This window comes from Bombus huntii, chromosome 1, assembly GCF_024542735.1.
Source record: "Bombus huntii isolate Logan2020A chromosome 1, iyBomHunt1.1, whole genome shotgun sequence".
NCBI lineage: Eukaryota > Metazoa > Arthropoda > Insecta > Hymenoptera > Apidae > Bombus > Bombus huntii.
In genome coordinates, this window is record NC_066238.1 from 22,174,641 (window position 1) to 22,187,390 (window position 12,750).

The 12,750-nt window shown below is 34.8% G+C and overlaps 1 long non-coding RNA gene across 1 annotated transcript; it reads left to right on the top strand.

Moving 5' to 3' along the window:
• The first annotated feature begins 3,336 nt into the window (after window positions 1-3,336).
• Window positions 3,337-4,044, top strand: LOC126865904 (uncharacterized). Its single transcript, XR_007689723.1, has 2 exons — window positions 3,337-3,532; window positions 3,807-4,044. It is a non-coding gene; the product is annotated as an uncharacterized LOC126865904 (long non-coding RNA).
• Window positions 4,045-12,750: the final 8,706 nt, after the last annotated feature.

Below are 12,750 nucleotides of genomic sequence, written 5' to 3' on the forward strand. Positions count from 1 at the left end.
AATACTCTGAAATAGAGATTTGATAAAGACAGAAATTAAATTTTTATTCCAGTGGAATACAAATTATTAAATAATTCTATATAATTTCTATTTGAACTATACTGAACTATAAAGTTCAAACGTGTAATTTCTGCCCTAACAGTTTTTGATCTCTATCCATATTATTACTCCTATATCAATTTTTTATTTCAAGCAAAAAGATACTCTTCCTAACATGAAGTAAAAGAAAGAAATAATTCAAGTTAATAAGTAAAGTTACTACCGATAAAATCATAGCATTATTATTTAGTCTAATTGAAATGTACATTGATGTGCTGTTTAATGCCTTTAAAGTTCATTCTTTGCAGTAAATGGCTTATTATTAATCGGAAAGAAAGACATAAAACGTACCAAGTTCAGCTGGTTTACCATCGACCACCCTGGTATGAGAGACGTTGCTAAAACCACAGTATGGTGGTCGCAAAGCCTTATACTTATACACAGTTTTTATTAAAATTTCTCTCTTCTCTTTGTTTGGATCGTTCGGACAGCAAACGATCGTAACATTGCCCTGGTATCTGCACACTGATCGTCTATAAAAATCGGTGGCTGTACGGTACTGTATCTGCCATATTTCTTGCAGAGGTTTACATTTTCTGTAGTCAAGGCACCTGCCTTCTTGATTGTCCGGTGTGGTACATTCTGGATCAAACAATTTTAAAACATTTATACAGTTCAAAGATGCGTAAGAAAGCGACACCGATTACTCAACTTTCGAAGTAAAAGGCCGATCAAGTCCACCGGATTGCCCTACAGACACGTATTAATCCGTAAGAGTTAGTCATCATGTTGATAATAATTATCTAAAGAAACTTTTTACGTGAAAATATAAAATTTTAATTGATTAGATATTGTGTTAGCCATACTTAAGAAAGAAAATGAAAATGAATGAAATGAAAGAAAAGGACTACCTTCAACCTCATTTTTTAAATAAACACTTTGTCAGTTTTTCGGTAAATAAATTCTTAGGAATTCAGGACAGTTTTTAGTGAATCATTTTGTTTCGACCGTTCGCGGAGAGACGCGATCGCGAGATAGCACGTCAACGAGAGTTGTAAGTTCCCATTACGATTAAATAATCGACGCCACGAACTGATCGATCCCCTTATTTCGATTATGATAATAAGGGTAGTTCAACGAAATTCCACAGAATTAACACAAATAAATTAATGTTTATTTCAACAACTTATTAACTAGAAAGATATAAATGGAACAAAAAAAATGTAACTGCGTTTTGGTTGATAAGTAATGCGCGACATACCACATGTGTTGACGGTTCGACATCTCGAAAAGTTCTGAACGCCTTTCGATTTTTTTCGTTTTTTCTGGAAGGCGACCCCCACTACGTTCGGATCACGCCACATTCTTTTACGCGAGGTAAAATACGGGCCACGAGTCGACGTTTCTGGAAGTCGCCCTGCTTAATGAACCATGCGCTTGCCACTACAATGTTTGTTTGCCGGGCAGACACGACGATCCGTCTGCGACATTATAGTGCCGCGATCGATAGTTAAGAATATGACCTATGGTAAGCCGCATGGCGTAACATTCTCCCCCCGTTGAGAGGGTACCGATCAAACTAGGGAGGTGTGGTTGAAGTTCCCATCTTATTTCGTCTCGGTGGCTAGTTGTTCGGGTTTCTCGAGATCGGGTTGAATTGGCAGTGGGACAAGCCTTTTGACGCCCCGATCCAAAATGCTCTTTGCCGTCTGAACTGTAGCTGTCCGGATGACACCATCGGCGCCTGGATGAATCTTGATAACTCGGCCCAGAGGCCAATGCATGGAGGGAACGTTGTCCTCTCTGAGGATGACGATTGTGCCCTTTTGGATGCTGTGTCCACCCTTGCTCCATTTATTGCGGTTGGTTAGCTCGTTCAAATACTCCTTATGCCAGCGGTTCCAAAAATGTTGTTTAAGCTGTTGGATATGCTGCCATTTGGAGAGTCGGTTCGATGGAATGTCCCTGAAATCTCGATCACGTAAGCACATTAATGAATCGCCAATGAGGAAATGTCCGGGAGTGAGGGCTAGGAGATCATTTGGATCGGTGGAGATAGGAGTTAGCGGGCGGGAATTGAGGACTGCTTCTATTTCTATGATAAGAGTATTACGGTGTTAAGCTCATATGTTTCTGTTTCTCCACTCGCGCTGCGCCATAATATCCTTTGATATTTCCGATCCTCTGGTCGTACGAGGAATTGCCGATACAGGAATTTTCTCGATGTCGCCAGTGAGTACGTACTGATGAGCGCGGAATCTAATTAATATGCAAAATAAATTGTGAATTGATTCGAGAATATAGGATTTCCCCATTTTCATGATTATCGTGATTTTTGTATAAATATATTTTTTAAGATACTAATAATTAGGTACTTATAAATTAGTATTATCAATTATTTTGCATTTATAATTCCGCCTCTAGTATAAGTGTTAATTGAAAACTAACTTTATGTTTGAAAAAGTACTAGCAAAGTCGTTGAGTAACAAGCCACTGATGCTAACACAAATAGCATTGTCGTAATTAAATATTTCTAAATATTCATTTTTCATTTTGAACCTGTAGAAACAATTTATTATATATACTATTAGCTAAGTAATTGCATATTTAATTAAGTCGAAATATAAAACTTAGTTATTTTAATAATTTAAAAAATAAAAAACTGACAAACATTTCAATTTAATTTATGGTTGGAACAAAAGACAGTTATTTTTCATTAATTGAAATATTGCAATGCAGAGTACTTTCCAAAATACGCCGAGAGTATTCCTGATGGTGAAACGAGCGTTGCTTCATCGAACGCAGCTAAAGAAAACAACATCTATGTAGTTGGTGGTACGATGCCTGAAATAGGGGGCGATAAATTGTACAATACCTGTACTATTTGGGGTCCCGATGGAACTTTGATAGCAAAACACCGAAAGGTAAGTAATATATTCCTTTATGGCTTTGAATTTGAAAATATTGGGGCGAAGAAAGTGACTCTATCTAGGAATAATTTAGGAATATACATATGTACATACGTATACTATAACCAATTCTATAATTTACGGTTTATAAAATACGTTATGATACGGGAAACGCCCATTTTTGTTGTAATGTGTTTGTGTTGTATAAATTTTTCACATACTTAAAATATTATTATACTTATTTTTTCTCCTTTTTAAACATTATTAAATGATAGGATTTTTTAATAAAAGAAAGTGATAAAAACGCTGTCAGTTATTAAATAAAAAATAATTAAAGTTTAGGAGTTGGTAACTTTGATATTAAATTACAAAAGTTGCAGCAATAGAATTAGCGACTACATTTTTATGTTATTAGGTACATCTATTCGACATCGACATTCCTAATAAGATTACTTTTCGAGAGAGTGATTCACTCAGTCCTGGTAACTCCCTAACGACGTTCGATGTGAAGGGCTGCAAAATAGGTATTGGCATTTGCTATGATATTAGATTCGAGGAAATGGCACGCATTTATCGGAACAAAGGTACAGTAACTTAATCGATCAATACTTAACTAGCAAAAAATTAAATATCTTTCTTAAATATATTCTATATAAAATTAATATAATCTGTAACTCTGTATAAAAAGAAGCTTAATTTAAAAAACCAGTATATTTGCTGAAAATGAAACAAATAAAAGAATTAAAAGCACAATAAGAGGACTGTCCTCGCATATTCAGAAATGATGGAATGTGAACCGTGCAACTACGAAGTTAATTGGTATTCGGTGGCTTCATATTTCCTGCTTCTCTGGGTTAGGTTGCCAAATGCTGATATATCCAGCGGCATTCAATATGACCACTGGACCACTGCACTGGTCATTACTTCAGCGTTTCAGAGCGAATGATAATCAATTATACGTTGCCTGCATATCACCGGCTCGTGTTCCTTAAGCAAGTTACGTCGCATGGGGACATACACAGTTGACCAATCCCTGGGGAAAGATTCTTTACGATTTGGAAACTCAAGAGAATATGGCAGTCACCGATATCGGTAATTTACAGCTTAAAATTAAAAGCGAGAGATCCATGATGTAATTAATTTTTAGTCTCGTTAATTTATCGATTTAGCCATCTTCCTCTGTATTTGTTGAATTTATTAGTAAGCATTACTTATTACTTCGTATGTTTCTTTTTTCTATCAGATCTAAAAATTGTTGAGGAAGTAAGGGCTCAGATACCTACATTTTCTCAGAGACGTACAGATTTGTACGACACTGTCCGTAAGAAGGAGTAACTCTACACTAAAACAGAAAATGTTTTTTTATAATATTTCTACTACGATATCCTTTTTTTTGTGAATTATTACTAATTTCTTATCATTTGTACTAAATGAATGACTCAATTAAGAAAACCAAAACGTTATAAATAATAATCTGTATATCTTGTGTATCAACATGTAATTGGATATTATAATAATATAGGAATGCTATAATAATATAGGATAATAATATAGGAGAATAGTAATATAGAAAAAAACTACATGCTTTTAAACACCTTTAATATCGATCACATAAATTGTTATAATTCACAATGATTACGCATACATAAAAGACCCCTTGATAGTAAAATTTACGATCAAAAGGCAATTACGTATCGTTTAACAACATTTAATTTATAACACCTTTTAAACATTTAGACAGATTAACACATAACACTTCTTATATATAAACATCAATTCGAAGTTATCAGCTTGGAGAAATTGGTCGATTAATACCTGTAGATTGTCTGTCTCGATGAAAGACTTAAAGAGAGCAAAAACATGATAATGCCGCTAATATAATATTCCTTCTTTCTTGTATCTGTCTGCCTCTCAGGTCGTTTTACTAATTACAATAAGTAATTTCGCCTTCTTTGCGCTCTCTTTTAACGCATTCGAGACCGAAAGAAATTCATATCAGTCAGTAGGCAAGGGTATAGTATACATATTTTATATATAACTTATGTAGTAATGTATATATCATGTTAATTTCATATTTTTTTCAATATAGAATTATTATATATATATATATATATATATATATATATATGACTGTACATAATACATTATAGAATAACATAGTATATAATTTTATATTTTAAAAATATGAGGCATACTATTTAAGATTGTCATCGATTTAAAATCAAAGTATGAAAAGAATACCCTGGAGAGAGTAAAACACAGAATCATTCTAACTAAACATTCAGATCGTACCGACACCTAGGTATCGTCTTACAATTAAATCTCGGTCTCGAATGGATTAAAATGAAATACATACTTGCAGCTTCAACATCTTCAATATCGAGAAGATTCAAACTTTACAAATAAATGTAAATTGCGATGTAAAACAACGCGATGTAAAAAGGGAAAAAGGAGGAAAGAAGGAACAGGGAAGCAAAGAGAAGAAACGAATTTTTCATTTTCTCTTGCCAGGAATATAAGATGCCAAGTAATCTTCCTAAGTAATCTCCTCCAGCTTTTTCTAGTTTGATCAATAATTATTAGTACATGTTAGGAAAACAAATAGAATTTTTGTTCTCAAGCGAGGTATAATCTAAATTTTGTATGTACACAAAAATGTTAAATATCTGTAATAAACATGGTATAATCAATTTTTTTACATAAAATTATATTGTATAGGCTATTGTTATTTAAACATTTTAAATTGGATGAAGAAAAAAAATGACGCAAATAAAACGTAGGACATTTTAATTAAAGAGACTAATATAGAGATTTATCTACTTAACTGTGATTAAATCATCTCCACTTAACGCTCTACCTCTTCTATTAATTATGCTTCGTTAAACTATGATTACAGAGGATGGGTTTTTTGATAAAATGACATTCTGACAAATATATATAGATCGATATATATAGATATAGATAGACAAATATATAGATTCTTACAACAGTAGTTATGAATGAACAGTAGTTATTGTATCAATTCCGTTCTTCAGAAGCTTCATTTGTGAAAAGACAATTCGCCAGAATATGGATTCACTGTAGTTATAGCTATAGGATTTCAATCTAGTTGACAGACTTGCTTTACGTAGAGAATATCTGTCTCTTGTTCTACCTTATCGCGATTCTCTCCTCATCTTATACGCTTTGTCGAGCAAAGTAATATTGGCATATATCTCGGCTCTGGTTACAATCATTAGTTTCCGCCTAAACGGTTAGAATCACATAGCTCGCGCTCTACTCTCGTTTATTCAACATTCAGGCCATATGGTCGCATGCGACGAGTTTTATGTTAATTCCGACCGATTACAATACCTTTCTTTCGTTTACAAGGAACGACGAGACTGGCAGTTGCGTGATTTCCAATGCAAAAGCCGCGATATCTGCACGATAACCTAACCTCAACCGATTTTGTTGTACTATTCTTACGTGGACTTCGTTTGTACCACTTTCGTAACAAAAATAGAATACGTAGAACACAGCATTCCGTTATGCGATATTGTCGATTCCTAACATCCGAAAAATCAGAGATAATTATTTCCCTACAGTTGTACATTTGTGTGAAAAATTACGAACGTAAAGTTGTTTGGTGCATGCACAGTCCTCCCCTCCGCTGCATTTGCGTGGACATGCTAGAAAGATTCACTTTTCCACGGTGAAACTGTATGTATTATAATTTCATTTTTACAAAGGTCGAACATCCTACTATGCATAAATTTAATATTAATATAAGCAGGTTTCGTGTTAAGTATTACATCTGACGTATAAGCACACGTGTGTACGAGCCTTGGTTTTAAATGTCTTATAGTAGACACCGAAAAGATTATTCAGTTGGATATCTGACTCAATATCAATATTTTACTAGGAGATAACATGTTAAGAACACGTTGGTGGATGGCATGGGAGATGATGAATGAAGACATACTTCTGTGAGATACATAAAATAGTAGTCAGAACGTATTTTGGCGCTTGGGGACAGCAACAGCTTTTTTTTTTTTTTATTTATTTGTTGGAATTACAATCAATTCTCGCGTTGAGAATTTTCAGTAATTTTTCTGGCGTGGCGCAGTGACATGGCTGTTTATTTACAATAAGTTAATACTTATTATAGATAGGTATAATTTATAAGTATTATAAGTAAGTGCATTAGCTTAATTTGGATAATTAAATGAATCTAACGTTTAGGTCTAGCGGGTAGTGCCTCTTCAGCCTGCGAATCTGGTCCGTCGTATCGAGTAGTCCAGTGATTAGGGGGTTTCGGTGTTTCTTGACTCTTTTGCTATATCTGTCGCTATATTTTGCTATTTCCTCTTTGACTGTAGGTATCTTGAGGTCGCGATGGATGGTTTCGTTGGTAACATACCAAGGTGCGTCTATTAAGGCTCTTAGCGTTTTCGATTGGAATCGTTGTAGTATTTCGATGTTGGAGTTACTTGCTGTTCCCCATCGCTTCCTATATCCCTATATTCCGTACTTGCTTCGCTTGGTACTTTTATAATTTTCGCAGTTACAATAAAAAATTTAATTCTTAACAGATTAAAGATTTAACCTCTTGCTTTATAGTGTACAATAATTTTTTTTTTTTTTTTTTTTTGTATAGGTTATGTGATCCATAGTTTGAGTAAGCAGTACACACACACACACACACACACACACACACACACACACACACACACACACACACACACACACACACACACACACACACACACACACACACACACACACACACACACACACACACACACACACACACACACACACACACACACACACACATTTACGTGACAAGCTTTCATTTCAATCTATATTTAAGATTAATATTTTATCAGTTTCTGTTCGTAACAACATCGAAGTAGTCAATAAGTTTGAGGAGTATAATTAAGGAAGCTATGAAGCAAGAGGTTAAGAACAAATTCTGAAAGAGGTTATGTACAACTCAGTAGTACTGCTTTACATTACTTTGCGAATTACTTTTCAAGCATAAAAATAGTTTAACAGCCACTTATAGTTACTTCCTTACCATTACATTCATTAAATTCGTTTGATTTTGTAAACTAAATAACCACGCTGACCAGCCTCTTATTTAAAATAGAATTATTTTGTCATATATCCAACAGTTTACTTTCTCTTCGTAAATATTATTAATAATTTTATCAATTTCGTATACTTCCATCCTTCGTATAAGTGACAATAAATCAGAAGAGCTTCATAGCAATATTGAACAACATACAGTCAACTACAGCACCATTAGATACATCCACCATACAGTCAACTACAACACCATTAGATAACAGCAATACAATAGATTATTATTTTCTACGTGTCATTGATTCATCATCATCATTTTCCATTTTTTTAGCATATGTAAAAACGTATCTGACGTAATCTTACCTCGCTCTTTGAGTACAAAAATCCATTCAAATGAAACAAAGGGAAAAGAAATAAGAAAACAAACACTCACATACGAATCTTCATTACATAACTGTATGTACTCCTCGAGGTATAATTACTCAGACACGTTACAGCGTACCTTCTTCGTTCCCTGATGGCTGATGTTGATCGTTGACGTTTATAGTGAAAGAATTTCGTCAACGGCGCCATCTGGATCCCTGTTGAAAAATTAAACTAGCCGCAACAGCACCATTAAGCTCATCACCCAGAGTAGCTTTTGTTGCTGAGTCGTGGAGGAATTATTATCATCAACGACATAAACTTTACCAGTTCCGGTAATGTTCTTCATGTGATCCAGGCATTCGAACTCGCAACATCGCTTTCCAAGACGAAATTTTTTGCATGTCTGTAGTAAAAAGAAATCGAATCTGGTCCGTCGTATCGAGTAGTCCAGTGATTAGGGGGTTTCGGTGTTTGTTGACTCTTTTGCTATATCTGTCGCTATATTTTGCTATTTCCTCTTTGACTGTAGGTATCTTGAGGTCGCGATGGATGGTTTCGTTGGTAACATACCAAGGTGCGTCTATTAAGGCTCTTAGCGTTTTCGATTGGAATCGTTGTAGTATTTCGATGTTGGAGTTACTTGGACAGCAACAGCTGGTGATACTGTCATACACCTCCATTTATAAACTTTCGAAAATCGATGTGACCTTCAAACTTTAGTGTATTCTGTTTCACAGCACAAAATGTTTCCGAAACGTACGTTTATTGTTACAATAAACTTGACTAGTGGCTCTGAAATACTATCCTTGAAAAAACAATGGGGAAATTGGAGCAAAAGCAGAAGGAAATAAACAAAGACCTTGTTGGTTCGTAAAAATAAAATATGCTACAGGAAAAACTTTTTCCAACGGATTGAGATGCGACAAGCTTTAAAAGCTATGACGCGAATCGAGCGTTTGTCTACAAGAGCGCATTTTCGGTGGATATATATGTCGGAATGACATTGATTTCTTTTTACTACAGACATGCAAGAAATTCCGTGTTGGAGAGCGATGTTGCGAGTTCGAATGCCTGGACCACATGAAGAACATTACCGGAACTGGTAAAGTTTATGTCGTTGATGATAATAATTCCTCCACGACTCAGCAACAAAAGCTACTCTGGGTGATGAGCTTAATGGTGCTGTTGCGGCTATTTTAATTTTTCAACAAGGATCCAGATGGCGCCGTTGACGAAATTCTTTCATTATAAACGTCAACGATCAACATCAGCCATCAGGGAACGAAGAAGGTACGCTGTAACGTGTCTGAGTAATTATACCTCGAGGAGTACATACAGTTATGTAATGAAGATTCATATGTGAGTGTTTGTTTTCTTATTTCTTTTCCCTTTGTTTCATTTGAATGGATTTTTTTACTCAAAGAGCGAGGTAAGATTACGTCAGATACGTTTTTACATATGCTAAAAAAATGGAAAATGATGATGATGAATCAATGACACGTAGAAAATTATAATCTATTGTATTGCTGTTATCTAATGGTGTTGTAGTTGACTGTATGGTGGATGTATCTAATGGTGTTGTAGTTGACTGTATGTTGTTCAATATTGCTATGAAACTCTTCTGATTCATTGTCACTTATACGAAGGATGGAAGTATGCGAATTGGGAGAAGTCAGGTTGAGAGATGCAAGATTTATACGCTCGTTCTGTCAGTTATCCCAGTGTCTGTTACGCGATAGAAAATGAACGAACTGAATAATAAATGCATTATCGGCATGAAGATTGCTTGATGTAGGCCACCGCTTTTTTTCTATCCTTCCGATACCATTTTTCTTTTTTTTCTTTTTTTGCGAAACACTTTGCTAGTCGTGAGAAGCAGCAATTCCCTTCTGCGAATCAATTACGGTTCACGAGAAATTGTATTATAGCCTGGAACGTATTCAAATTATCTTCAATTATTCTCGGCTGTTTCCATTTCCATTCGTCTCTTACGTAAGTACTCGTTTGATGTACGTACATAGTGAGACAATAATCGTTAACACCTTTAATGTCTTCAGTATTATAGAATAAGACGCGAAAATACGTTGAAACCTGACTTTTAGATTCGCGAGACTCTATAAGGCTTCGAAAGTCTCTTGTTTCAGGCCGAATAAAAAATTGTAGATGAAGAATTACATTGCGAGGTCTGTTAAGGAAAATTTTAAATCGTATCGTTGTAATAGGATTATTTCAGCGAGGGAAATTACGTGTTGCGTGCGAAGCCACGAGCTTTCTTTCAGGCTAATATACATAATTGTCCTATCGAACTTTCCATCTAAACCGTTGCGCTCACACGTGGATTTTGCATTTCAATTTTCTTACTTACAGTCCAGTCCAGTGAGACCAAGTTAAATTTTTCAGCCCTCCGAGGTAGAATATGTTTTATAGAGAGACGTACAACGCCATGAAGGGGAGACAGATCAATAAATTGGGTTATCTTTAAATTACTGACAATCATTTCATCGACGCGGTTTCACCGACACCGAGTCCCCCGGCAACGTCTGTCAAAGCTTATTTACCGATACACTGAAATCAACCACAATCATTTTACCGACCTCTTCCTTTGCTGACAGTTATTATACTCGCTGTCATATGTTATCGTTGATTATACATCTTTATTTACAAATTCGTTCCTGTGTATAACGAAACAAAGGAAGAAACGAAAATGATACGTTTCATGACGCATTGTTAAATTATTAATTAACGAGAGTTACATATCTACATGAATGCTTTGAAATGTCAGTTATAATTCATGAAAATGGATACAAGCCATTTTACTATACATAAATAGAATTATAAAGACATGTTACGTACTAATGCTTTTACGAAATATATTTCTGTATACGTTTGACGTTTCTGTATTATTCCTTATGTGCTTTCTGCTCTTGTGTTTAGCTCGTCGGAAGTAAAAATACGTTAAGCGAATCAGCTAATCTATTCGAGCGTTTCAACGGCTCAGTCTTCTCTTATGCAACTACCAAAAGAGAAGATAAGTCTTTGGTTATACAACATTTCATAACGTCCAAAGTAACGGGGCACTAATTAGTTGCAACTTTAAGACAGACCAGATATCAGTCATCGTCCGTAAATACATTTATTACGATCGTTTAAAGTTTAAAGAAACACCGTTATAAAGTCGTAATACGAGACAAAGCGAAGAGAAAGTAAACTGTTGGATATATGACAAAATAATTCTATTTTAAATAAGAGACTGGTCAGCGTGGTTATTTTGTTTACAAAATCAAACGAATTTAATGAATGTAATGGTAAGGAAGTAACTATAAGTGGCTGTTAAACTATTTTTATGCTTGAAAAGTAATTCGCAAAGTAATGTAAAGCAGTACTACTGAGTTGTACATAACCTCTTTCAGAATTTGTTCTTAACCTCTTGCTTCATAACTTCCTTAATTATACTCTTCAAACTTATTGACTACTTCGATGTTGTTACGAACAGAAACTGATAAAATATTAATCTTAAATATATATATATATATATATGTACTACTTACTCAAACTATGGATCACATAACCTATACAAAAAAAAAAAAAAAAAAAAATTATTGTACACTATAAAGCAAGAGGTTAAATCTTTAATCTGTTAAGAATTAAATTTTTTATTGTAACTGCGAAAATTATAAAAGTACCAAGCGAAGCAAGTACGGAATATATGCGGAATATGAATCGCTCAACGAACCAAAGAGCGGCTCAGTGACAAAATTAGTAAAGTAAAGACCACAAATATTACAACATTATATTCTACCACAAAATAATTCTCTATACAAAAAAGGTACACAACGAATCGATTTTTCACAACGATAAGAGTCAACAGAACCAATCAAGACCAGACGAGACTCTCATAAGACAACGATATCAGAGGGATCAAATCAGCGACTTCAATCTATGTTACAGAGTATAGTTATCAAGAAAAATTGCTCTTTTCATGAAAAGTATGGTAATGATACTCTTATAACACATTGTATATCTGGCAGTCGGATGTGCCCGTGGCCATCGGAAATGTAAAGACGACGCTTTTAGAAAGTGATAGCGTCATCGCGTATTAAAAACGCGTTAGAAGAAGGACGGTTTCGCTATCCAAGGCGAATCGAAAAGTGTGCGTGTTGCGAGAATCAGAGTTGATCGAGACGTCGAAGCATAGAGTCGTTAGAATTGAGTTGCGAGTGTTGTCGAGTGTTAGAGTTGCTAGTGAGAGAGAGAGAGAGAGAGAGAGAGAGAGAGAGAGAGTTACCAAATAGTTGTCAAGTTATTTGTTGTAAATACGAGCGTTGCATTTAGTTTTCCTGTTAATCAAACATCGTTTCTCTGTCTA